Source organism: Urocampus carinirostris, chromosome 9, assembly GCF_059441175.1.
Source record: "Urocampus carinirostris isolate Australia breed hairy pipefish chromosome 9, RoL_Ucar_1.0, whole genome shotgun sequence".
Classification (NCBI taxonomy): Eukaryota; Metazoa; Chordata; class Actinopteri; order Syngnathiformes; family Syngnathidae; genus Urocampus; species Urocampus carinirostris.
The window spans coordinates 30555332-30580819 of NC_142357.1; the positions used below are offsets into that span (position 1 = coordinate 30555332).

The 25488-nt window shown below is 42.4% G+C and overlaps 22 non-coding genes across 22 annotated transcripts; all 22 read left to right on the plus strand.

The window, feature by feature from the left end:
• Positions 1-1770: 1770 nt before the first annotated feature.
• trnal-aag (transfer RNA leucine (anticodon AAG)) lies at positions 1771-1852 on the plus strand. The gene has a single exon. It is a non-coding gene; the product is annotated as a tRNA-Leu (tRNA).
• Positions 1853-2324: 472 nt separating this feature from the next.
• Positions 2325-2406, plus strand: trnal-cag (transfer RNA leucine (anticodon CAG)). Its single transcript has one exon. It is a non-coding gene; the product is annotated as a tRNA-Leu (tRNA).
• A 260-nt stretch (positions 2407-2666) lies between these two features.
• trnal-cag (transfer RNA leucine (anticodon CAG)) lies at positions 2667-2748 on the plus strand. Its single transcript has one exon. It is a non-coding gene; the product is annotated as a tRNA-Leu (tRNA).
• Positions 2749-3692: 944 nt separating this feature from the next.
• trnal-aag (transfer RNA leucine (anticodon AAG)) lies at positions 3693-3774 on the plus strand. The gene has a single exon. It is a non-coding gene; the product is annotated as a tRNA-Leu (tRNA).
• Positions 3775-4034: 260 nt separating this feature from the next.
• On the plus strand, positions 4035-4116 carry trnal-aag (transfer RNA leucine (anticodon AAG)). Its single transcript has one exon. It is a non-coding gene; the product is annotated as a tRNA-Leu (tRNA).
• Positions 4117-4376: 260 nt separating this feature from the next.
• trnal-aag (transfer RNA leucine (anticodon AAG)) lies at positions 4377-4458 on the plus strand. Its single transcript has one exon. It is a non-coding gene; the product is annotated as a tRNA-Leu (tRNA).
• A 260-nt stretch (positions 4459-4718) lies between these two features.
• On the plus strand, positions 4719-4800 carry trnal-aag (transfer RNA leucine (anticodon AAG)). Its single transcript has one exon. It is a non-coding gene; the product is annotated as a tRNA-Leu (tRNA).
• A 260-nt stretch (positions 4801-5060) lies between these two features.
• Positions 5061-5142, plus strand: trnal-cag (transfer RNA leucine (anticodon CAG)). Its single transcript has one exon. It is a non-coding gene; the product is annotated as a tRNA-Leu (tRNA).
• Positions 5143-5402: 260 nt separating this feature from the next.
• trnal-cag (transfer RNA leucine (anticodon CAG)) lies at positions 5403-5484 on the plus strand. The gene has a single exon. It is a non-coding gene; the product is annotated as a tRNA-Leu (tRNA).
• A 260-nt stretch (positions 5485-5744) lies between these two features.
• trnal-cag (transfer RNA leucine (anticodon CAG)) lies at positions 5745-5826 on the plus strand. The gene has a single exon. It is a non-coding gene; the product is annotated as a tRNA-Leu (tRNA).
• A 602-nt stretch (positions 5827-6428) lies between these two features.
• On the plus strand, positions 6429-6510 carry trnal-uag (transfer RNA leucine (anticodon UAG)). The gene has a single exon. It is a non-coding gene; the product is annotated as a tRNA-Leu (tRNA).
• Positions 6511-7112: 602 nt separating this feature from the next.
• trnal-aag (transfer RNA leucine (anticodon AAG)) lies at positions 7113-7194 on the plus strand. Its single transcript has one exon. It is a non-coding gene; the product is annotated as a tRNA-Leu (tRNA).
• Positions 7195-7454: 260 nt separating this feature from the next.
• Positions 7455-7536, plus strand: trnal-cag (transfer RNA leucine (anticodon CAG)). The gene has a single exon. It is a non-coding gene; the product is annotated as a tRNA-Leu (tRNA).
• A 472-nt stretch (positions 7537-8008) lies between these two features.
• trnal-aag (transfer RNA leucine (anticodon AAG)) lies at positions 8009-8090 on the plus strand. Its single transcript has one exon. It is a non-coding gene; the product is annotated as a tRNA-Leu (tRNA).
• Positions 8091-8350: 260 nt separating this feature from the next.
• Positions 8351-8432, plus strand: trnal-cag (transfer RNA leucine (anticodon CAG)). The gene has a single exon. It is a non-coding gene; the product is annotated as a tRNA-Leu (tRNA).
• Positions 8433-9376: 944 nt separating this feature from the next.
• trnal-aag (transfer RNA leucine (anticodon AAG)) lies at positions 9377-9458 on the plus strand. Its single transcript has one exon. It is a non-coding gene; the product is annotated as a tRNA-Leu (tRNA).
• A 1286-nt stretch (positions 9459-10744) lies between these two features.
• On the plus strand, positions 10745-10826 carry trnal-aag (transfer RNA leucine (anticodon AAG)). The gene has a single exon. It is a non-coding gene; the product is annotated as a tRNA-Leu (tRNA).
• Positions 10827-11298: 472 nt separating this feature from the next.
• trnal-cag (transfer RNA leucine (anticodon CAG)) lies at positions 11299-11380 on the plus strand. Its single transcript has one exon. It is a non-coding gene; the product is annotated as a tRNA-Leu (tRNA).
• Positions 11381-12194: 814 nt separating this feature from the next.
• Positions 12195-12276, plus strand: trnal-cag (transfer RNA leucine (anticodon CAG)). The gene has a single exon. It is a non-coding gene; the product is annotated as a tRNA-Leu (tRNA).
• Positions 12277-12536: 260 nt separating this feature from the next.
• Positions 12537-12618, plus strand: trnal-aag (transfer RNA leucine (anticodon AAG)). Its single transcript has one exon. It is a non-coding gene; the product is annotated as a tRNA-Leu (tRNA).
• Positions 12619-13220: 602 nt separating this feature from the next.
• trnal-uag (transfer RNA leucine (anticodon UAG)) lies at positions 13221-13302 on the plus strand. The gene has a single exon. It is a non-coding gene; the product is annotated as a tRNA-Leu (tRNA).
• Positions 13303-13904: 602 nt separating this feature from the next.
• Positions 13905-13986, plus strand: trnal-uag (transfer RNA leucine (anticodon UAG)). The gene has a single exon. It is a non-coding gene; the product is annotated as a tRNA-Leu (tRNA).
• Positions 13987-25488: the final 11502 nt, after the last annotated feature.

Sequence of the window (25488 nt, forward strand, 5' to 3'; positions counted from 1 at the left end):
AAAAACAGGGATGCAGAATGTCTAGTATGAGGGTCCTGATCTGATATGTGTATGGGATATTGGTCCTGTTGTCTTTAGGAATGCTACCCGAAGACCGGGGACATGGACAGTTAAATACTCTTTCCTAACACAACTTCTGACACGCATCACAGTGTTGTAGAATTTCTTGCTCAAAAGACCATGGCATATAATGGAGGTTGACATCTAATTTGGCTGAGTTCGGTCACAGGGAAGCTGAGTAGTCCACAGCACTCCTCTCTTTACACGAGTTCAAAATAGGCTCTGAAAATACTTCAGAATGGTTCATTCCCACTACTAAAATCATGGTTGGGAAACAGCTCGAACTAACGTACAGCAAATGCAGTTCGGTGTACTCAATTATGAAAAGATCCTTGAAAACAGGTCAGAATGGCCGAGCGGTCTAAGGCGCTGCGTTAAGGACGCAGTCTCTCTGGTGGCATGGGTTCAAATCCCACTTCTGACACACATCACAGTGTGGTAGATTTTCTTACTCAAAAGACCATGGCATATAATGGAGGTTGACATCTAATTTGGCTGAGCTCGGTCACAGGGAAGCTGAGTAGTCCACAGCACTCCTCTCTTTACACGAGTTCAAAATAGGCTCTGAAAATACTTCAGAATGGTTCATTCCCACTACTGAAATCATGTTTGGGAAACAACTCAAACTAACGTACAGCAAATGCAGTTCGGTGTACTCAATTATGAAAAGGTCCTTGAAAACAGGTCAGAATGGCCGAGCGGTCTAAGGCGCTGCGTTAAGGTCGCAGTCTCTCTGGAGGCGTGGGTACAAATCCCACTTCTGACACACATCACAGTGTTGTAGATTTTCTTACACAAAGGGCCATGGCACATAATGGAGGTAGACATCTAATGTGGCTGATCTCAGTCACAGGGAGGCTGAGTAGTCAACAGCACCACTCTTCTAACACGAGTTCAAAATAATCTATGAACATACTTCAGAATGGTTCATTCCAAGTACTGAAATCATGTTTGGGAAACAACTCGAACTAACATACAGCAAATGCCATTCGGTGTACTCAATTATGAAAGGATGTTTGAATACAGGTCAGAATGGCCGAGCGGTCTAAGGCGCTGCGTTAAGGTCGCAGTCTCTTTGGAGGGTTGGGTTCAAATCCCACTTCTGACACACATCACAGTGGTGTACATTTTCTTACTCAAAAGGCCATGGCAGACAATGGAGGTAGACATCTAATGTGGCTGAGCTTGGTCAAAGGGAGGCTGAGTAGTCCACAGCACTCCTCTGTTTACACGAGTTCAAAATAGGCTCTGAAAATACTTCAGAATGGTTCATTCCCACTACTGAAATCATGTTTGGGAAACAACTCGAACTAACGTACAGCAAATGCAATTCGGTGTACTCAATTATGAAAGGATGTTTGAATACAGGTCAGAATGGCCGAGCGGTCTAGGGCGCTGCGTTAAGGTCGCAGTCTCTTTGGAGGGTTGGGTTCAAATCCCACTTCTGACACACATCACAGTGGTGTACATTTTCTTACTCAAAAGGCCATGGCAGACAATGGAGGTAGACATCTAATGTGGCTGAGCTCGGTCACAGGGAGGCTGAGTAGTCAACAGCACCACTCTTTTTACACGAGTTCAAAATAGGCTCTGAAAATACTTCAGAATGGTTCATTCCCACTACTGAAATCATGTTTGGGAAACAACTCGAACTAACGTACAGCAAATGCAATTCGGTGTACTCAATTCTGAAAAGATCCTTGAAAACAGGTCAGAATGGCCGAGCGGTCTAAGGCGCTGCGTTAAGGTCGCAGTCTCTCTGGAGGCGTGGGTTCAAATCCCACTTCTGACACACATCACAGTGGTGTACATTTTCTTACTCAAAAGGCCATGGCAGACAATGGAGGTAGACATCTAATGTGGCTGAGCTCGGTCACAGGGAGGCTGAGTAGTCAACAGCACCACTCTTCTAACACGAGTTCAAAATAATCTATGAACATACTTCAGGATGGTTCATTCCAAGTACTGAACTCATGTTTTGGAATCAACTCGATCTAACGTACAGGCCGTGCAGTTCGGTGTACTCAACTTTAAAACAGAAATTCAAAACAAGTCAGAATGGCCGGGTGGTCTAAGGCGCTGCGTTCAGAGGGAGGCTGAGTAGTCAACAGCACTCCTCTGTTTACACGAGTTCAAAATAGGCTCTGAAAATACTTCAGAATGGTTCATTCCCACTACTGAAATCATGTTTGGGAAACAACTCGAACTAACGTACAGCAAATGCAATTCGGTGTACTCAATTACGAAAAGACATTTGAATGCAGGTCAGAATGGCCGAGCGGTCTAAGGCGCTGCGTTCAGGTCGCAGTCTCTCTGGAGGCGTGGGTTCAAATCCCACTTCTGACACACGTCACAGTGGTGTACATTTTCTTACTCAAAAGGCCATGGCAGACAATGGAGGTAGACATCTAATGTGGCTGAGCTCGGTCACAGGGAGGCTGAGTAGTCAACAGCACCACTCTTTTTACACGAGTTCAAAATAGGCTCTGAAAATACTTCAGAATGGTTCATTCCCATTACTGAAATCATGTTTGGGAAACAACACGAACTAACGTACAGCAAATGCAGTTCGGTGTACTCAATTATGAAAAGTTCCTTGAAAACAGGTCAGAATGGCCGAGCGGTCTAAGGCGCTGCGTTCAGGTCGCAGTCTCTCTGGAGGCGTGGGTTCAAATCCCACTTCTGACACACATCACAGTGTTGTAGAAATTCTTACTCAAAAGACCATGGCATATAATGGAGGTTGACATCTAATTTGGCTGAGCTCGGTCACAGGGAGGCTGAGTAGTCAACAGCACCACTCTTTTTACTCGAGTTCAAAATAGGCTCTGAAAATACTTCAGAATGGTTCATTCCCACTACTGAAATCATGTTTGGGAAACAACTCGAACTAACGTACAGCAAATGCAAATCGGTGTACTCAATTATGAAAGGATGTTTGAATACAGGTCAGAATGGCAGAGCGGTCTAAGGCGTTGCGTTAAGGTCGCAGTCTCTCTGGAGGCGTGGGTTCAAATCCCACTTCTGACACACGTCACAGTGGTGTACATTTTCTTACTCAAAAGGCCATGGCAGACAATGGAGGTTGACATCTAATTTGGCTGAGCTCGGTCACAGGGAAGCTGAGTAGTCCACAGCACCACTCTCTTTACACGAGTTCAAAATAGGCTCTGAAAATACTTCAGAATGGTTCATTCCCATTACTGAAATCATGTTTGGGAAACAACACGAACTAACGTACAGCAAATGCAGTTCGGTGTACTCAATTATGAAAAGATCCTTGAAAACAGGTCAGAATGGCCGAGCGGTCTAAGGCGCTGCGTTAAGGTCGCAGTCTCTCTGGAGGCGTGGGTACAAATCCCACTTCTGACACACATCACAGTGTTGTAGATTTTCTTACACAAAAGGCCATGGCACATAATGGAGGTAGACATCTAATGTGGCTGATCTCGGTCACAGGGAGGCTGAGTAGTCAACAGCACTCCTCTGTTTACACGAGTTCAAAATAGGCTCTGAAAATACTTCAGAATGGTTCATTCCCACTACTGAAATCATGTTTGGGAAACAACTCGATCTAATGTACAGCAAATGCAATTCAGTGTACTCAATTATGAAAAGATCTTTAAACACAGGTCAGAATGGCCGAGCGGTCTAAGGCGCTGCGCTAAGGTCGCAGTCTCTCTGGAGGCGTGGGTTCAAATCCCATTTCTGACACACATCACAGTGTTGTAGATTTTCTTACTCAAAAGACCATGGCATATAATGTAGGTTGACATCTAATTTGGCTGAGCTCGGTCACAGGGAAGCTGAGTAGTCCACAGCACTCCTCTCTTTACACGAGTTCAAAATAGGCTCTGAAAATACTTCAGAATGGTTCATTCCCACTACTGAAATCATGTTTGGGAAACGACTCGAACTAACGTTCAGCAAATGAAGTTCGGTGTACTCAATTATGAAAAGATCCTTGAAAACAGGTCAGAATGGCCGAGCGGTCTAAGGCGCTGCGTTAAGGTCGCAGTCTCTCTGGAGGCGTGGGTTCAAATCCCACTTCTGACACACATCACAGTCTTGTAGATTTTCTTACTCAAAAGACCATGGCATATAATGGATGTTGACATCTAATTTGGCTGAGCTCGGTCACAGGGAAGCTGAGTAGTCCACAGCACTCCTCTGTTTACACGAGTTCAAAATAGGCTCTGAAAATACTTCAGAATGGTTCATTCCCACTACTGAAATCATGTTTGGGAAACAACTCGATCTAATGTACAGCAAATGCAATTCAGTGTACTCAATTATGAAAAGATCTTTAAACACAGGTCAGAATGGCCGAGCGGTCTAAGGCGCTGCGCTAAGGTCGCAGTCTCTCTGGAGGCGTGGGTTCAAATCCCACTTCTGACACACATCACAGTGTTGTAGATTTTCTTACTCAAAAGACCATGGCATATAATGGAGGTTAACATCTAATTTGGCTGAGCTCGGTCACAGGGAAGCTGAGTAGTCCACAGCACTCCTCTGTTTACACGAGTTCAAAATAGGCTCTGAAAATACTTCTGAATGGTTCATTCCCACTACTGAAATCATGTTTGGGAAACAACTCGATCTAATGTACAGCAAATGCAATTCAGTGTACTCAATTATGAAAAGATCTTCAAAAACAAGTCAGAATGGCCGAGCGGTCTAAGGCGCTGCGCTAAGGTCGCAGTCTCTCTGGAGGCGTGGGTTCAAATCCCACTTCTGACACACATCACAGTTTTGTAGAAATTCTTACTCAAAAGACCATGGCATATAATGGAAGTTGACATCTAATTTGGCTGAGCTCGGTCACAGGGAGGCTGAGTAGTCCACAGCACTCCTCAGTTTACACGAGTTCAAAATAGGCTCTGAAAATATTTCACAATGGTTCATTCCCACTACTGAAATCATGTTTGGGAAACAACTCGAACTAACGTTCAGCAAATGAAGTTCGGTGTACTCAATTATGAAAAGATCTTTGAAAACAGGTCAGAATGGCCGAGCGGTCTAAGGCGCTGCGTTCAGGTCGCAGTCTCTCTGGAGGCGTGGGTTCAACTCCCACTTCTGACACACATCACAGTGGTGTACATTTTCTTACTCAAAAGGCCATGGCAGACAATTGAGGTAGACATCTAATGTGGCTGAGCTCGGTCACAGGGAGGCTGAGTAGTCAACAGCACCACTCTTTTTACACGAGTTCAAAATAGGCTCTGAAAATACTTCAGAATGGTTCATTCCCATTACTGAAATCATGTTTGGGAAACAACTCGATCTAATGTACAGCAAATGCAATTCGGTGTACTCAATTATGAAAAGATCCTTGAAAACAGGTCAGAATGGCCGAGCGGTCTAAGGCGCTGCGTTCAGGTCGCAGTCTCTCTGGAGGCGTGGGTTCAAATCCCACTTCTGACACACATCACAGTGTTGTAGATTTTCTTCCACAAAAGGCCATGGCACATAATGGAGGTAGACATCTAATGTGGCTGAGCTCGGTCACAGGGAAGCTGAGTAGTCCACAGCACTCCTCCGTTTACACGAGTTCAAAATAGGCTCTGAAAATACTTCAGAATGGTTCATTCCCACTACTGAAATCATGTTTGGGAAACAACTCGAACTAACGTACAGCAAATGCAATTCGGTGTACTCAATTATGAAAAGATCCTTGAAAACAGGTCAGAATGGCCGAGCGGTCTAAGGCGCTGCGTTCAGGTCGCAGTCTCTCTGGAGGCGTGGGTTCAACTCCCACTTCTGACACACATCACAGTGGTGTACATTTTCTTACTCAAAAGGCCATGGCAGACAATGGAGGTAGACATCTAATGTGGCTGAGCTCGGTCACAGGGAGGCTGAGTAGTCAACAGCACCACTCTTTTTACACGAGTTCAAAATAGGCTCTGAAAATACTTCAGAATGGTTCATTCCCATTACTGAAATCATGTTTGGGAAACAACTCGATCTAATGTACAGCAAATGCAATTCGGTGTACTCAATTATGAAAAGACCCTTGAAAACAGGTCAGAATGGCCGAGCGGTCTAAGGCGCTGCGTTAAGGTCGCAGTCTCTCTGTAGGCGTGGGTTCAAATCCCACTTCTGAAACACATCACAGTCTTGTAGATTTTCTTACTCAAAAGACCATGGCATATAATGGAGGTTGACATCTAATTTGGCTGAGCTCGGTCACAGGGAGGCTGAGTAGTCCACAGCACTCCTCCGTTTACACGAGTTCAAAATAGGCTCTGAAAATACTTCAGAATGGTTCATTCCCACTACTGAAATCATGTTTGGGAAACTACTCGAACTAACGTTCAGCAAATGCAGTTCTGTGTACTCAATTATGAAAAGATCCTTGAAAACAGGTCAGAATGGCTGAGCGGTCTAAGGCGCTGCGTTTAGGTCGCAGTCTCTGTGGAGGCGTGGGTTCAAATCCCACTTCTGACACTCATCACAGTGTTGTATAAATTCTTATTCAAAAGACCATGGCATATAATGGAGGTTGACATCTAATTTGGCTGAGCTCGGTCACAGGGAGGCTGAGTAGTCAACAGCACTCCTCCATTTACACGAGTTCAAAATAGGCTCTGAAAATACTTCAGTATGGTTCATTCCCATTACTGAAATCATGTTTGGGAAACAACTCCATCTAACGTACAGCAAATGCAATTCGGTGTACTCAATTATGAAAAGACATTTGAATACAGGTCAGAATGGCCGAGCGGTCTAAGGCGCTGCGTTAAGGTCGCAGTCTCTCTGGAGGCTTGGGTTCAAATCCCACTTCTGACACACATCACAGTGGTGTACATTTTCTTACTCAAAAGGCCATGGCAGACAATGGAGGTAGACATCTAATGTGGCTGAGCTCGGTCACAGGGAGGCTGAGTAGTCAACAGCACCACTCTTTTTACACGAGTTCAAAATAGGCTCTGAAAATACTTCAGAATGGTTCATTCCCATTACTGAAATCATGTTTGGGAAACAACTCGAACTAACGTACAGCAAATGCAATTCAGTGTACTCAATTATGAAAAGACATTTGAATACAGGTCAGAATGGCCGAGCGGTCTAAGGCGCTGCGTTAAGGTCGCAGTCTCTCTGGAGGCGTGGGTTCAAATCCCACTTCTGACACGCATCACAGTGTTGAAGAATTTCTTGCTCAAAAGACCATGGCATATAATGGAGGTTGACATCTAATTTGGCAGAGTTTGGTCACAGGGAAGCTGAGTAGTCCACAGCACTCCTCTCTTTACACGAGTTCAAAATAGGCTCTGAAAATACTTCAGAATGGTTCATTCCCATTACTGAAATCATGTTTGGGAAACAACTCGATCTAATGTACAGCAAATGCAATTCAGTGTACTAAATTATGAAAAAATCCTTGAAAACAGGTCAGAATGGCCGAGCGGTCTAAGGCGCTGCGTTCAGGTCGCAGTCTCTCTGGAGGCGTGGGTTCAACTCCCACTTCTGACACACAACACAGTGTTGTAGATTTTCTTCCACAAAAGGCCATGGCACATAATGGAGGTAGACATCTAATGTGGCTGAGCTCGGTCACAGGGTGGCTGAGTAGTCAACAGCACCACTCTTCTAACACAAGTTCAAAATAATCTATGAACATACTTCAGAATGGTTCATTCCAAGTACTGAACTCTTGTTTTGGAATCAACTCGATCTAACGTACAGGCCGTGCAGTTCGGTGTACTCAACTTTAAAACAGAAATTCAAAACAAATCAAAATGGCCGGGTGGTCTAAGACGCTGCGTTCAGAGGGAGGCTGAGTAGTCAACAGCACTCCTCTGTTTACACGAGTTCAAAATAGGCTCTGAAAATACTTCAGAATGGTTTATTCCCACTACTGAAATCATGTTTGGGAAACTACTCGAACTAACGTTCAGCAAATGCAGTTCTGTGTACTCAATTATGAAAAGATCCTTGTAAACAGGTCAGAATGGCCGAGCGGTCTAAGGCGCTGCGTTAAGGTCGCAGTCTTTCTGGAGGCGTGGGTTCAAATCCCACTTCTGACACACATCACAGTTTTGTAGAAATTCTTACTCAAAAGACCATGGCATATAATGGAGGTTGACATCTAATTTGGCTGAGCTCGGTCACAGGGAAGCTGAGTAGTCCACAGCACTCCTCTCTTTACATGAGTTCAAAATAGGCTCTGAAAATACTTCAGAATGGTTCATTCCCACTACTGAAATCATGTTTGGGAAACAACACGAACTAACGTACAGCAAATGCAGTTCGGTGTACTCAATTATGAAAAGTTCCTTGAAAACAGGTCAGAATGGCCGAGCGGTCTAAGGCGCTGCGTTCAGGTCGCAGTCTCTCTGGAGGCGTGGGTTCAAATCCCACTTCTGACACACATCACAGTGTTGTAGAAATTCTTACTCAAAAGACCATGGCATATAATGGAGGTTGACATCTAATTTGGCTGAGCTCGGTCACAGGGAGGCTGAGTAGTCAACAGCACCACTCTTTTTACTCGAGTTCAAAATAGGCTCTGAAAATACTTCAGAATGGTTCATTCCCACTACTGAAATCATGTTTGGGAAACAACTCGAACTAACGTACAGCAAATGCAATTCGGTGTACTCAATTATGAAAGGATGTTTGAATACAGGTCAGAATGGCCGAGCGGTCTAAGGCGTTGCGTTAAGGTTGCAGTCTCTCTGGAGGCGTGGGTTCAAATCCCACTTCTGACACACGTCACAGTGGTGTACATTTTCTTACTCAAAAGGCCATGGCAGACAATGGAGGTTGACATCTAATTTGGCTGAGCTCGGTCACAGGGAAGCTGAGTAGTCCACAGCACCACTCTCTTTACACGAGTTCAAAATATGCTCTGAAAATACTTCAGAATGGTTCATTCCCACTACTGAAATCATGTTTGGGAAACAACTCAAACTAACGTACAGCAAATGCAGTTCGGTGTACTCAATTATGAAAAGATCCTTGAAAACAGGTCAGAATGGCCGAGCGGTCTAAGGCGCTGCGTTAAGGTCGCAGTCTCTCTGGAGGCGTGGGTACAAATCCCACTTCTGACACACATCACAGTGTTGTAGATTTTCTTACACAAAAGGCCATGGCACATAATGGAGGTAGACATCTAATGTGGCTGATCTCGGTCACAGGGAGGCTGAGTAGTCAACAGCACTCCTCTGTTTACACGAGTTCAAAATAGGCTCTGAAAATACTTCAGAATGGTTCATTCCCACTACTGAAATCATGTTTGGGAAACGACTCGAACTAACGTTCAGCAAATGAAGTTCGGTGTACTCAATTATGAAAAGATCCTTGAAAACAGGTCAGAATGGCCGAGCGGTCTAAGGCGCTGCGTTAAGGTCGCAGTCTCTCTGGAGGCGTGGGTTCAAATCCCACTTCTGACACACATCACAGTCTTGTAGATTTTCTTACTCAAAAGACCATGGCATATAATGGAGGTTGACATCTAATTTGGCTGAGCTCGGTCACAGGGAAGCTGAGTAGTCCACAGCACTCCTCTCTTTACACGAGTTCAAAATAGGCTCTGAAAATACTTCAGAATGGTTCATTCCCACTACTGAAATCATGTTTGGGAAACAACTCAAACTAACGTACAGCAAATGCAGTTCGGTGTACTCAATTATGAAAAGGTCCTTGAAAACAGGTCAGAATGGCCGAGCGGTCTAAGGCGCTGCGTTAAGGTCGCAGTCTCTCTGGAGGCGTGGGTACAAATCCCACTTCTGACACACATCACAGTGTTGTAGATTTTCTTACACAAAGGGCCATGGCACATAATGGAGGTAGACATCTAATGTGGCTGATCTCGGTCACAGGGAGGCTGAGTAGTCAACAGCACCACTCTTCTAACACGAGTTCAAAATAATCTATGAACATACTTCAGAATGGTTCATTCCAAGTACTGAAATCATGTTTGGGAAACAACTCGAACTAACGTACAGCAAATGCCATTCGGTGTACTCAATTATGAAAGGATGTTTGAATACAGGTCAGAATGGCCGAGCGGTCTAAGGCGCTGCGTTAAGGTCGCAGTCTCTTTGGAGGGTTGGGTTCAAATCCCACTTCTGACACACATCACAGTGGTGTACATTTTCTTACTCAAAAGGCCATGGCAGACAATGGAGGTAGACATCTAATGTGGCTGAGCTTGGTCAAAGGGAGGCTGAGTAGTCCACAGCACTCCTCTGTTTACACGAGTTCAAAATAGGCTCTGAAAATACTTCAGAATGGTTCATTCCCACTACTGAAATCATGTTTGGGAAACAACTCGAACTAACGTACAGCAAATGCAATTCGGTGTACTCAATTATGAAAGAATGTTTGAATACAGGTCAGAATGGCCGAGCGGTCTAGGGCGCTGCGTTAAGGTCGCAGTCTCTTTGGAGGGTTGGGTTCAAATCCCACTTCTGACACACATCACAGTGGTGTACATTTTCTTACTCAAAAGGCCATGGCAGACAATGGAGGTAGACATCTAATGTGGCTGAGCTCGGTCACAGGGAGGCTGAGTAGTCAACAGCACCACTCTTTTTACACGAGTTCAAAATAGGCTCTGAAAATACTTCAGAATGGTTCATTCCCACTACTGAAATCATGTTTGGGAAACAACTCGAACTAACGTACAGCAAATGCAATTCGGTGTACTCAATTCTGAAAAGATCCTTGAAAACAGGTCAGAATGGCCGAGCGGTCTAAGGCGCTGCGTTAAGGTCGCAGTCTCTCTGGAGGCGTGGGTTCAAATCCCACTTCTGACACACATCACAGTGGTGTACATTTTCTTACTCAAAAGGCCATGGCAGACAATGGAGGTAGACATCTAATGTGGCTGAGCTCGGTCACAGGGAGGCTGAGTAGTCAACAGCACCACTCTTCTAACACGAGTTCAAAATAATCTATGAACATACTTCAGGATGGTTCATTCCAAGTACTGAACTCATGTTTTGGAATCAACTCGATCTAACGTACAGGCCGTGCAGTTCGGTGTACTCAACTTTAAAACAGAAATTCAAAACAAGTCAGAATGGCCGGGTGGTCTAAGGCGCTGCGTTCAGAGGGAGGCTGAGTAGTCAACAGCACTCCTCTGTTTACACGAGTTCAAAATAGGCTCTGAAAATACTTCAGAATGGTTCATTCCCACTACTGAAATCATGTTTGGGAAACAACTCGAACTAACGTACAGCAAATGCAATTCGGTGTACTCAATTACGAAAAGACATTTGAATGCAGGTCAGAATGGCCGAGCGGTCTAAGGCGCTGCGTTCAGGTCGCAGTCTCTCTGGAGGCGTGGGTTCAAATCCCACTTCTGACACACGTCACAGTGGTGTACATTTTCTTACTCAAAAGGCCATGGCAGACAATGGAGGTAGACATCTAATGTGGCTGAGCTCGGTCACAGGGAGGCTGAGTAGTCAACAGCACCACTCTTTTTACACGAGTTCAAAATAGGCTCTGAAAATACTTCAGAATGGTTCATTCCCATTACTGAAATCATGTTTGGGAAACAACACGAACTAACGTACAGCAAATGCAGTTCGGTGTACTCAATTATGAAAAGTTCCTTGAAAACAGGTCAGAATGGCCGAGCGGTCTAAGGCGCTGCGTTCAGGTCGCAGTCTCTCTGGAGGCTTGGGTTCAAATCCCACTTCTGACACACATCACAGTGGTGTACATTATCTTACTCAAAAGGCCATGGCAGACAATGGAGGTAGACATGTAATGTGGCTGAGCTCGGCCACAGGGAGGCTGAGTAGTCAACAGCACCACTCTTTTTACACGAATTCAAAATAATCTATGAACATACTTCAGAATGGTTCATTCCCAGTACTGGATTCGTGTTTTGGAATCAATTCGATCTAACGTACAGCCCGTGCAGTTCGGTGTACTCAACTTTAAAACAGACATTGAAAACAAGTCAGAATGGCTGGGTGGTCTAAGGCGCTGCGTTCAGAGGGAGGCTGAGTAGTCAACAGCACCACTCTTTTTACACGAGTTCAAAATAATCTCTAAAAGTACTTCAGAATGGTTCATTCCCAGTACTGTATTCGTGTTTTGGAATCAACCCGATCTAACTTACAGCCCATGCAGTCCGGTGTATTTAATTGTAAAAAGGTTCTTGTAAATAAGTCAGAATGGCCGAGTGGTCTAAGGCGCTGCGTTCAGGTCGCAGTCTCTCTGGAGGCGTGGGTTCAAATCCCACTTCTGACACACATCACAGTGTTGTAGATTTGCTGATTCAAAAGACCATGGCACATAATGGAGGTTGACATCTAATTTAACTGAGCTCGGTCACAGGGAAGCTGAGTAGTCCACAGCACTCCTCTCTTAACACGATTTCAAAATAGGCTCTGAAAATACTTCAGAATGGTTCATTCCCACTACTGAAATCATGTTTGGGAAACAACTCGATCTAATGTACAGCAAATGCAGTTCGGTGTACTTAATTATGAAAAGATCCTTGAAAACAGGTCAGAATGGCCGAGCGGTCCAAGGCGCTGCGTTAAGGTCGCAGTCTCTCTGGAGGCGTGGGTTCAAATCCCACTTCTGACACACATCACAGAATTGTAGATTTTCTTACACAAAAGACCATGGCATATAATGGATGTTGACATCTAATTTGGCTGAGCTCGGTCACAGGGAAGCTGAGTAGTCCACAGCACTCCTCTGTTTACACGAGTTCAAAATAGGCTCTGAAAATACTTCAGTATGGTTCATTCCCACTACTGAAATCATGTTTGGGAAACAACTCGATCTAATGTACAGCAAATACAATTCAGTGTACTAAATTATGAAAAGACCCTTGAAAACAGGTCAAAATGGCCGAGCGGTCTAAGGCGCTGCGTTCAGGCCTCAGTCTCTCTGAAGGCGTGGGTTCAACTCCCACTTCTGACACACAACTCAGTGTTGTAGATTTTCTTACACAAAAGGCCATGGCAGACAATGGAGGTAGAAATCTAATGTGGCTGAGCTCGGTCACAGGGAGGCTGAGTAGTCACCAGCACCACTCTTCTAACACGAGTTCAAAATAATCTATGAACATACTTCAGAATGGTTCATTCCAAGTACTGAACTCGTGTTTTGGAATCAACTCGATCTAACGTACAGGCTGTGCAGTCCGGTGTATTCAATTGTAAAAAGATCCTTGAAAACTAGTCAGAATGGCCGAGTGGTCTAAAGCGCTGCGTTTAGGTCGCAGTCTCTCTGGAGGCGTGGGTTCAAATCCCACTTCTGACACGCATCACAGTGTTGTAGAATTTCTTACTCAAAAGGCCATGGCAGACAATGGAGGTAGACATCTAATGTGGCTGAGCTCGGTCACAGGGAGGCTGAGTAGTCCACAGCACTCCTCTGTTTACACGAGTTCAAAATTGGCTCTGAAAATACTTCAGAATGGTTCATTCCCGCTACTGAAATCATGTTTGGGAAACAACTCCATCTAACGTACAGCAAATGCAATTCGGTGTACTCAATTATGAAAGGATGTTTGAATACAGGTCAGAATGGCCGAGCGGTCTAAGGCGCTGCGTTAAGGTCGCAGTCTCTCTGGAGGTTTGGGTTCTAATCCCACTTCTGACACACATCACAGTGGTGTACATTTTCTTACTCAAAAGACAATGGCAGACAATGGAGGCAGACATCTAATGTGGCTGAGCTCGGTCACAGGGAGGTTGAGTATTTAACAGCATTCCTCCGTTTACACGAGTTCAAAATAATCTATGAACATACTTCAGAATGGTTCATTCCAAGTACTGAACTCGTGTTTTGGAATCAACTCGATCTAACGTACAGGCTGTGCAGTCCGGTGTATTCAATTGTAAAAAGGTTATTGAAAATAAGTCAGAATGGCCGAGTGGTCTAACGCGCTGCGTTTAGGTCGCAGTCTCTCTGGAGGCGTGGGTTCAAATCCCACTTCTGACACGCATCACAGTGTTGTAGAATTTCTTACTCAAAAGACCATGGCATATAATAGAGGTTGACATCTAATTTGGCTGAGTTTGGTCACAGGGAAGCTGAGTAGTCCACAGCACTCCTCTCTTTACACGAGTTCAAAATAGGCTCTGAAAATACTTCAGAATGGTTCATTCCCACTACTAAAATCATGTTTGGGAAACGGCTCGAACCAACGTACAGCAAATGCAGTTCGGATTACTCAATTATGAAAAGATCCTTGAAAACAGGTCAGAATGGCCAAGCGGTCTAAGGCGCTGCGTTAAGGTCGCAGTCTCTCTGGAGGCGTGGGTTCAAATCCCATTTCTGACACACATCACAGTGGTGTACATTTTCTTACTCAAAAGTCCATGGCAGACAATGGAGGTAGACATGTAATGTGGCTGAGCTCGGTCACAGGGAGGCTGAGTAGTCCACAGCACTCCTCCGTTTACACGAGTTCAAAATAGGCTCTGAAAATACTTCAGTATGGTTCATTCCCACTACTGAAATCATGTTTGGGAAACAACTCCATCTAACGTACAGCAAATGCAATTCGGTGTACTCAATTATGAAAGGATGTTTGAATACAGGTCAGAATGGCCGAGCGGTCTAAGGCGCTGCGTTAAGGTCGCAGTCTCTCTGGAGGTTTGGGTTCTAATCCCACTTCTGACACACATCACAGTGGTGTACATTTTCTTACTCAAAAGACAATGGCAGACAATGGAGGTAGACATCTAATGTGGCTGAGCTCGGTCACAGGGAGGCTGAGTAGTCCACAGCACTCCTCCGTTTACACGAGTTCAAAATAGGCTCTGAAAATACTTCAGTATGGTTCATTCCCACTACTGAAATCATGTTTGGGAAACAACTCGATCTAGCGTACAGCAAATGCAATTCAGTGTACTCAATTATGAAAAGAACCTTGAAAACAGGTCAGAATGGCCGAGCGGTCTAAGGCGCTGCGTTAAGGTCGCAGTCTCTCTGGAGGCTTGGGTTCAAATCCCACTTCTGACACACATCACAGTGGTGTACATTTTCTTACTCAAAAGTCCATGGCAGACAATGGAGGTAGACATGTAATGTGGCTGAGCTCGGTCACAGGGAGGCTGAGTAGTCCACAGCACTCCTCCGTTTACACGAGTTCAAAATAGGCTCTGAAAATACTTCAGTATGGTTCATTCCCACTACTGAAATCATGTTTGGGAAACAACTCCATCTAACGTACAGCAAATGCAATTCGGTGTACTCAATTATGAAAGGATGTTTGAATACAGGTCAGAATGGCCGAGCGGTCTAAGGCGCTGCGTTAAGGTCGCAGTCTCTCTGGAGGTTTGGGTTCTAATCCCACTTCTGACACACATCACAGTGGTGTACATTTTCTTACTCAAAAGACAATGGCAGACAATGGAGGTAGACATCTAATGTGGCTGAGCTCGGTCACAGGGAGGCTGAGTAGTCCACAGCACTCCTCCGTTTACACGAGTTCAAAATAGGCTCTGAAAATACTTCAGTATGGTTCATTCCCACTACTGAAATCATGTTTGGGAAACAACTCGATCTAGCGTACAGCAAATGCAATTCAGTGTACTCAATTATGAAAAGATCCTTGAAAACAGGTCAGAATGGCCGAGCGGTCTAAGGCGCTGCGTTAAGGTCGCAGTCTCTCTGGAGGCTTGGGTTCAAATCCCACTTCTGACACACATCACAGTGGTGTACATTTTCTTACTCAAAAGGCCATGGCAGACAATGGAGGTAGACATCTAATGTGGCTGAGCTCGGCCACAGGGAGGCTGAGTAGTCAACAGCACCACTCTTTTTACACGAGTTCAAAATAATCTATGAACATACTTCAGAATGGTTCATTCCCAGTACTGGATTCGTATTTTGGAATCATTTAATAACCCTCATTTATTAGGTAAAATAATTTCCTGTTCAAGGCTAAGGATTCGCACTTCCCGTTCATCACGATACCCACTGGAAGTCCTTACATACGTCTCACATTTAGGAGGCAATGTCCCTAAAAGTTCACCCAGAGTTGTTCATTTCATTAGTCCAATATCAGCCAAAGATAATGCTTATAATGTGAGGGTTGGATTATTTTGACTATACAAGTTAAAGCTTTTTACAAAAAAAAAACATTTGAATGCCTGGAATACCAGTGTAGTTTAATTTTGACTGTTAAATGCTTGCAAAAAAAGACGCATACAATGACAGGGTAGGCTTATTTTGACTACTGAAGGCTTCCATTGAAGAATGGTTATAATGTCAGGGTTGGATTATTTTGACTTTCGAATGCCTGCAATGAAGAATGGTTACGATACCAGCATAGCCTATTTTGACTGTTAAATGCTTGCAAAGAAAGATGTTTACAATGACAGTGTAGGCTTATTTTGACTACTGAAGGCTTCCAATTAAGAATGGTTATAATGTCAGGGTTGGATTATCTTGTCAATTGAATGACTGCAACGAAGAAAGCTCATAATACCAGGGTAGTTCTATTTTGACTGTTAAATGCTTGTAAACAAAGATGCTTCCATTGACAGAGTAGGCTTGTTTTGGCTACTGAAGGCTTCCAATGAAGAATGCTTATAATGTCAGGGTTGGATTATTTTGACACTTGAATGCTTGCAATGAAGAATGCTCATGATTCCAAGGTAGTTCAGTTTTGACTGTTAAATGCTTGTAAAGAAAGATGCGTGCAATGCCAAGATAGGCTTATTCTGACTACTGTAGGCTTCCAACAAAGAATGCTTATAATGTCAGGGTTAGATTATTTTGACAATCGAATGCCTGCAATGAAGAATGCTCATAGTGCCAGGGTAGTTCAATTTTGACTGTTGAATGGGTGCAAAGGAAAAAGGCATAAAATGACAGGATAGGCTTATTCTGACTACTGAAGGCTTCCAATGAAGAATGGTTATAATGCCAGGTTTGGATTATTTTGACACTCGAATGCCTGCAATTAAGAATGCTCATGATACCAAAGTAGTTCCATTTTGACTGTTAAATGCTTGTAAAGAAAGATGCGTACAATGCCAAGGTAGGCATAGTCTGACTACTGTAGGCTTTCAACAAAGAATGTTTATCATGGCAGGGTTGGATTATTTCGACTATCGAATGCCTGCGATGAAGAATGCTCATTATACAAGCGTAGTTCAATTTTAACTCTTAAAAGCTTGCAAAGGAAAGATGCTTACAACGACAGGGTAGGCTTATTCTGACTACTGAAGGCTTCCTACGAAGAATGTTTATAATATCAGGGTTGGATTATTTTGACAATCGAATGCCTGCAATGAAGAATGCTCCTAATGCAAGCGAAGTTAAATTTTAACTCTTAAAAACTTGCAAAGGAAAGATGCCTACAACGACAGGGTAGGGTTATTATGACTACTGAAGGCTTCCAACAAATAATCGTTATAATGTCAGGGTTGGATTATTTTGACTATAGAATGCCTGCAATGAAGAATGCTCATGATACCAAAGTAGTTCCATTTTGACTGTTAAATGCTTGTAAAGAAAGATGCGTACAATGCCAAGGTAGGCATAGTCTGACTACTGTAGGCTTTCAACAAAGAATGCTTATCATGTCAGGGTTGGATTATTTCGACTATCGAATGCCTGCGATGAAGAATGCTCATTATACAAGCGTAGTTCAATTTTAACTCTTAAAAGCTTGCAAAGGAAAGATGCTTACAACGACCGGGTAGGCTTATTATGACTACTGAAGGCTTCCAACAAATAATCGTTATAATGTCAGGGTTGGATTATTTTGACACTTGAATGCCTGCAATGAAGAATGCTCATGATTCCAAGGTAGTTCAGTTTTGACTGTTAAATGCTTGTAAAGAAAGATGCGTGCAATGCCAAGATAGGCTTATTCTGACTACTGTAGGCTTCCAACAAAGAATGCTTATAATGTCAGGGTTAGATTATTTTGACAATCGAATGCCTGCAATAAAGAATGCTCATAGTGCCAGGGTAGTTCAATTTTGACTGTAAGTAGTTGAAAAGAAAGATGCGTACAATGACAAGGTCGGCTTATTCTGACTACTGTAAGCTTCCAAGAAAGAATTGTTATAATGTCAGGGTTGGACTATTTTTGCAATCAAATGCCTGCAATGAAGAATGGTTATGATACCAGCATAGTCTATTTTGACTGTTAAATGCTTGCAAAGAAAGATGTTTACAATGACAGTGTAGGCTTATTCTGACTACTGAAGGCTTCCAATGAAGAATGTTTATCATGCCAGGGTTGGGTTATTTTGACTTTACAAGTTAAAACTTTTCACAAGTGAAGAATGTTCCTAATACCAGGGTTCTTCAATTTTGACTGTTGAATGGGTGCAAAGGAAAAAGGCATAAAATGACAGGATAGGCTTATTCTAACTACTGAAGGCTTCCAATGAAGAATGGTTATAATGCCAGGTTTGGATTATTTTGACACTCGAATGCCTGCAATGAAGAATGCTCATGATACCAAAGTAGTTCCATTTTGACTGTTAAATGCTTGTAAAGAAAGATGCGTACAATGCCAAGGTAGGCATAGTCTGACTACTGTAGGCTTTCAACAAAGAATGTTTATCATGGCAGGGTTGGATTATTTCGACTATCGAATGCCTGCGATGAAGAATGCTCATTATACAAGCGTAGTTCAATTTTAACTCTTAAAAGCTTGCAAAGGAAAGATGCTTACAACGACAGGGTAGGCTTATTCTGACTACTGAAGGCTTCCTACGAAGAATGTTTATAATATCAGGGTTGGATTATTTTGACAATCGAATGCCTGCAATGAAGAATGCTCCTAATGCAAGCGAAGTTAAATTTTAACTCTTAAAAACTTGCAAAGGAAAGATGCCTACAACGACAGGGTAGGGTTATTATGACTACTGAAGGCTTCCAACAAATAATCGTTATAATGTCAGGGTTGGATTATTTTGACTATAGAATGCCTGCAATGAAGAATGCTCATGATACCAAAGTAGTTCCATTTTGACTGTTAAATGCTTGTAAAGAAAGATGCGTACAATGCCAAGGTAGGCATAGTCTGACTACTGTAGGCTTTCAACAAAGAATGCTTATCATGTCAGGGTTGGATTATTTCGACTATCGAATGCCTGCGATGAAGAATGCTCATTATACAAGCGTAGTTCAATTTTAACTCTTAAAAGCTTGCAAAGGAAAGATGCTTACAACGACCGGGTAGGCTTATTATGACTACTGAAGGCTTCCAACAAATAATCGTTATAATGTCAGGGTTGGATTATTTTGACTATCGAATGCCTGCAATGAAGAATGCTCCTAATACCAGGGTAGCCCAATTTTGATAAATAAATAAATGAAATTTTGTTAAATGCTTGAAAAGAAAGATGCTGATAACGACAGGGTAGGCTTATTTTGACTACTGAAGGCTTCCAATGAAGAATGGTTATAATATCAGGGTTGGATTATTTCGACAATCAAATGTCTGCAATTACAAAAGGGTTGTTCAATTTGACGAATATACCTTTGCAAGAAAGTATGCTTAAAAAGTAAGGTATCGTGCTAAGCCCTGCAAAATAATTGGTCGCTGTCAAGTAGCTCACCGGAGTTAACATTAATTGCTAAGACATAATTAATCAAAAATCGGAGGCTGAAACTTGCATCAGACCAATGCAGGAATTCGTTTTCTATCCAAGAACACTTTCTGCTGGACTTTAAGTCAAATCATGTTTATTGATGTAGCCCATAATCACAAAGAATCTCAAAGGGCTGTACAGACCACAGACTATAGCAAACTGCTATTATTACAGCATCCCCTGATCTAAAACCTACATGAGGGCAAGGGAAAACCCCAAAACCTCAGCATAAGAAAAATGAAGAAACCTGAGAAGGGGCCACACATGTCAGGACATGTTTATTTGTGACAGCCTTACTCACAAGGAGTCTCAAAGGGTTGCATAGACCACAGACTATTATTACACCATCCCCTGATCTGAAACTGACTTGAGGGCAAGGAAAAACTCAAAAACCTCAGCATAGGGAAAATGTAGAAACCTGAGAAGGGACTGCACATGAGTCAAGTCAAGTTAAGACATGTTTATTTGTGAGACCCTTAATCACAAGGAGTCTCAAAGCGCTGCATAGAACACAGACTGTGATTAAACCATCCCCTGATCTGAAACCTACAGGAGGGCAAGGAAAATGTAGAAACCTGAGAAGGGACCGCACATGAGTCAAGTCAAGTAAAGTCATGTTTATTTGTGACACCCGTAATCACAAGGAGTCTCAAAGGGCTGCATAGACCACAGACTGTTAATACACCATCCCCTGATCTAAAACCTACATGAGGGCAAGGAAAAACCCAAAAACCCCAGCATAAGGAAAATGTAGAAACCTGTCAAGAGACCGCACATAAGTCAAGTAAAGTAAAGTCATGTTTATTTGTGACACCCTAAATCACAAGGAGTCTCAAAGGGCTGCATAGACCACAGACTGTTAATACAGCATCCCCTGATCTAAAACCTACATGAGGGCAAGGAAAAACCCAAAAATGTCAGCATAAGGAAAATGTAGAAACCTGAGAAGGGACTGCACATGTCATGTTTATTTGTGAAACCCTTAATCACAAGGAGTCTCAAAGGGCTGTATAGACCACAGACTGTTAATACACCATCCCCTGATCTGAAACCTACACGAGGGCAAGGAAAACCCCAAAAACCTCAGCATAAGGAAAATGTAGAAACCTGAGAAGAGACCGCACATGAGTCAAGTCATGTAAAGTCATGTTCATTTTTTGACACCCTTGATCACAAGGAGTCTCAAAGGGTTGCATAGACCACAGACTATTATTACACCATCCCCTGATCTAAAACTGACTTGAGGGCAAGGAAAAACTCAAAAACCTCAGCATAAGGAAAATGTAGAAACCTGTCAAGAGACCGCACATAAGTCAAGTAAAGTAAAGTCATGTTTATTTGTGACAGCCTTAATCACAAGGAGTCTCAAAGGGCTGCATAGACCACAGACTGTTAATACAGCATCCCCTGATCTAAAACCTACATGAGGGCAAGGAAAAATTCAAAAACCTCAGCATAAGGAAAATGTAGAAACCTGAGAATGGACCGCACATGAGTCAAGTAAAGTAAAGCCATGTTTATTTGTGACAGCCTTAATCACAAGGAGTCTCAAAGGGCTGCATAGACCACGGACTGTTAATACAGCATCCCCTGATCTAAAACCTACATGAGGGCAAGGGAAAACCCAAAAACCTCAGCATAAGGAAAATGTAGAAACCTAAGAAGGGGCCACACATGTTGTGTTTATTTGTGACAGCCTTAATCACAAGGAGTCTCAAAGGGCTGCATAGACCACAGACTGTTAATACACCATCCCCTGATCTAAAACCTACATGAGGGCAAGGAAAAACTCAAAAACCTCAGCATAAGGAAAATGTAGAAACCTGAGAATGGACCGCACATGAGTCAAGTCAAGTCAAGTCATGTTTTTTTGTGACAGCCTTAATCACAAAGAGTCTCAGAGGGCTGCATTGACCATAAGCTGTCAATACATCATCCCCTGATCTAAAACCTACATGAGGGCAAGGAAAAACTCAAAAAACTCATCTTGAGTTAAATGAAGTAACTCTAAACATTTACTTCAAAGACATTCTCATTTTTGAAGACCGCAAAACGTCTTAATCGTCCTGTTTCCGACCGGCTCTCCATTTGAACTTTTCGTTACCCTCGACCACGACAAATCGATTTCGTCAGCGAGATCCCCGATCCCTTCAGACCATTTGAAAACCGTCGTACTGCTTTGTATTCTCCCTAAGCACGTCACCATCCATTTTTCAAACATGATCCATTTGCTGAGGGCCCTGGAACCAGACTTAAATTTTGGAGGTATGGGTGTTGTTCTTTCTCTTGTCCGTCTTTGAGATTTATTCGGGAATGGGGCTCTTTCGCGTCCTCCGGCAATAACAGCCCAGAAAAGATAAAAAGCCGCGCTCCGGTCGGTTCATCCGAGTTCGGCGCCGCTCATTTTCCTTATCTGCCGCTAGCTTTCTCTTCGGCGACGGCGCTCTATCGGTATTTCGTGTAACAGGCGTGTTGAGGAGTGTCTTTGATAGCTGACGTCTTGGAGATTTGAGCGGCTTGGTTTTTGTTTGTACGGTTGTGTCGTGTGGCATTCTGTGCAAAAAGCTGCTAGCTTTATTTAGAATAGCGGGGAGACACTTTCTGTTTTAAGATTGAAATAAATATGTAGACAAGATTGTATATTAATCTTGTTTATAACAGAGGTGTCGAACTCAGGGGCCACACGGTACAAAACACACTCTCTATGGAGGCCGGAGCAGTAGAATTAAGAGAAAGACAGAAAAGCTGAGCGAAAGAGGGGAATAGAAAGGGATAGAGAGAAAGAAAGGAAGACAAAAAAAGAGTGAGCGAAAGACAGAAAGAGAGAAAGAAAGACAGAAAGAATGAGAGAAAGAAAGAAAGGAAGAAAGAAAAAGAGAAAGGAAAAAAAAGAGAAAGTAAGAAAGAAAAAGAAAGTAAGAAAGAAAGAAAGAACGAAAGAAAGAAAGAAAAAGAAAAAGGAAAAAAAGGGAAAGTAAGAAAGAAAAAGAAAGTAAGAAAGAAAGAAAGAAAGACAGAAAGAAAGAAAGAAAGGATATAATGAATGAAAGAGAAGGACATACTGAAAGAAAGAGAAGGACATAAAGAAAAAGATAAAGTAAGAAAGAAAAAGAGAAAGTAAGAAAGAAAAAGAAAGAAAAGAGACAGAGAGAAATAAAGAAATAGAAGAAAATATAGAAATTCAAAAAAAGAAATAAAGTAACAAAGAAAGAAATAAAAAAGAAAGATTAAGAGGGAAAAATAATAAATAAATAAATCAATAAATAAATAAACAAAGAAAGATTAAGAGGGAAAAATAAGAAATAAAGAATGAAAAAAAGAAAGAAAAAGAAGGACATAATGAAAAAAGAAAGAAAGAAAGGACATAATGAAAACAAGAGAAGGACATAATGAAAGAAATAGAAGGACATAATAAATGAAAGAAAGAAAGAAAGAAAGAAAGAAAGAAGAAAGAAAGAAAAATAGACAGAAAGAAGGAAAGAAAGAAAGAAAGAAAGAAAGAAAGAAGAAAGAAAGAAAGAAAGAAAGAAAGAAAGAAAAATAGACAGAAAGAAGGAAAGAAAGAAAGGATATAATGAATGAAAGAGAAGGACATACTGAACAAAAGAAAGAAAGAAAGAAAGAAAATAAAGAAACTGAAAATAAGAGAAAAGAGAAAGAGAGAGAGAGAAACAGAAAAGAGACAAAAAAAGAAAAAAGAGAGAAATATATACAATAGAGGGAGAAAGAGGTAGAGGAAAAAAAAAACTTGCAACGATCTGCTCATCTCTCCAGCCTTTATTTCGATGCCCTACTTTCTTTGCTCTCCTGAATCGGTTCGACGCGTGGAAAAAGACAACACAAACCAAATCGAATGAACATTTTTAGAGCAAAATTTGTGACTTTGTTCTGTTTTCATTGCTTAATATTTTGAGAGGTCGCAGGTTCGATTCCCGGCTCCTCCGTGTTATATGTCGAAGTGTCCTTGGGCAAGACACTGAATCCCTAATGCCTCCGATAAGCAGGTAGGCACCTTGCAAGCCTGACTCCTTATTGGTGTTGGAGTGTGTGTGTGAATGGATAAGTGTGAAGCACATTGTAAAGCGCTTTGGGAGGTCTTCATTATATTGTATTTACTTTTTCCCCCAATGACTAATAGTGTTAGACCGCTTTCATAAAAGAAATGAAGGGTTAGTTTAATAGTGAATTTTTTTTTTTTTGTGTGGATCGGAACCCGTTTTCCTCAAAATGGAGAACAGGTACACAGAAGGATGAAAGGAAACCATCCCGTCAATAAAAAAGTCATTTTGCCTTCTATTCTTTGAAGTCATTCGTTTTAAACTCTCTTGATTTGTTCGGTGCTTTTCCTCGGTCGTCTTATTGTTCGCTGTTTTGATGTGTTTTTTTTTTTTTTTTCAGGATAAAGATCTTTTGTGTCTCTTTGTTTTTCTCTTTGTTTCTCTATCTCACTATTTTCTCTTTTTTCCTTAACTCTCCGTTACTCTGTTTTTCTCTTTTTTTTTGTCTTTTTGTCTTTTTCTCTGTCCTCATTTCATTCTCTTTTACACTATTCATCGACTTTCCTCATACTATTCTCTTTTTTTTCGTCTGCTTCTCTCTCTCTGTCTGTCTCTCTCTCTTTTTTCTCTCTCTTTGACTCTTTTTACTCTTTATGGCTATCTCTCTCTTTCTCTATTTTTTTCCTTCGATTTATTTTTCTCTGTGCATGTGCCTTTTTCTATCTCTCTCTATTTACATCTCTTTCTTTCTCACTCTCTTTTTATCTTTCTCTCTCCTATTCTTTCTCCCTTTCATGCTTTTGCTGTCTTTCCTAATCTTGCTCTTTCCTTCTCTCTCTCTTTGTCTCTCTTACTGTCCGTCTATAGTTCCCCTTCTCTCCCTCCCTCTCTTTCTTTCGCTCTATCTATATCTCTTTTACTGACTTTGTCTCTCTTTCTTTATCCTATTCTTTCCCTATTTCTCTCTCTTACTCTCTGTATCTCCCTCTCTTACTCTCTTTCCTCTCTTCCCCCCTTTTCTCTTTCTTACTGTCTGTCTCTATGTCTCTCTATTTGTTTCTGTTTCTATCTCCCTCATTCTTTCTCTCACTCTTTCACACACACACACTCTCTCTCTCTCTCTCTCTCTCTCTCTCTCTCTCTCTCTCTCTCTCTCTCTCTCTCTCTCTCTCTCTCTCTCTCTCTCTCTCTCTCTCTCTCTCTCTCTCTCTCTCTCTCTCTCTCTCTCTCTCTCTCTCTCTCTCTCTCTCTCTCTCTCTCTCCCCAGCTATCTTCGGGCAGTGGGCAGGGGACAGAGACAGACAACTCACTCGCTAGGGACAATTTGGACCGGCCAATTAACCTGACATGCATGCTTTTGGAATGTGGGAGGAAACCGGAGTGCCCGGAGGAAACCCACGCAAGCACAGGAAGAACATGCAAACTCCACACAGGAAGGTTCAATCTCATGACCTCAGAACTGTGCCACACACACGCTAACCACTGCTCCACCGTGCTGCCCTACAAGGAATAATAAACGTGATGAATACAAAAGGCGCTCATGCTTTCCATTCTTCAAAATTAAAATGATTTAAAGCTGTCGCAATTTGTTTTTCTGAAGTCGGCTTATTGTCGATCTATTTTAAAAAAAAATTAATTTCATAACAGCACGGCGGCGCAGTGGTTAGCGCGTGTGCGGCACAGTTCTAAGGTCTTGGGAACCTCCTGTGTGGGTTCAAATCCAGCTACCGGACTTACTGTGCGGAGTTTGTATGTTCTTACCGTGCTTGCGTGGGTTTCCTCCCACATTCCAAAGACATGCATTTCAGGTGGATTGGCCGGTCCAAATTGTCCCTAGGTGTGAATGAGTGAGCGAGTTGTCTGTCCCTGTGTGTCCT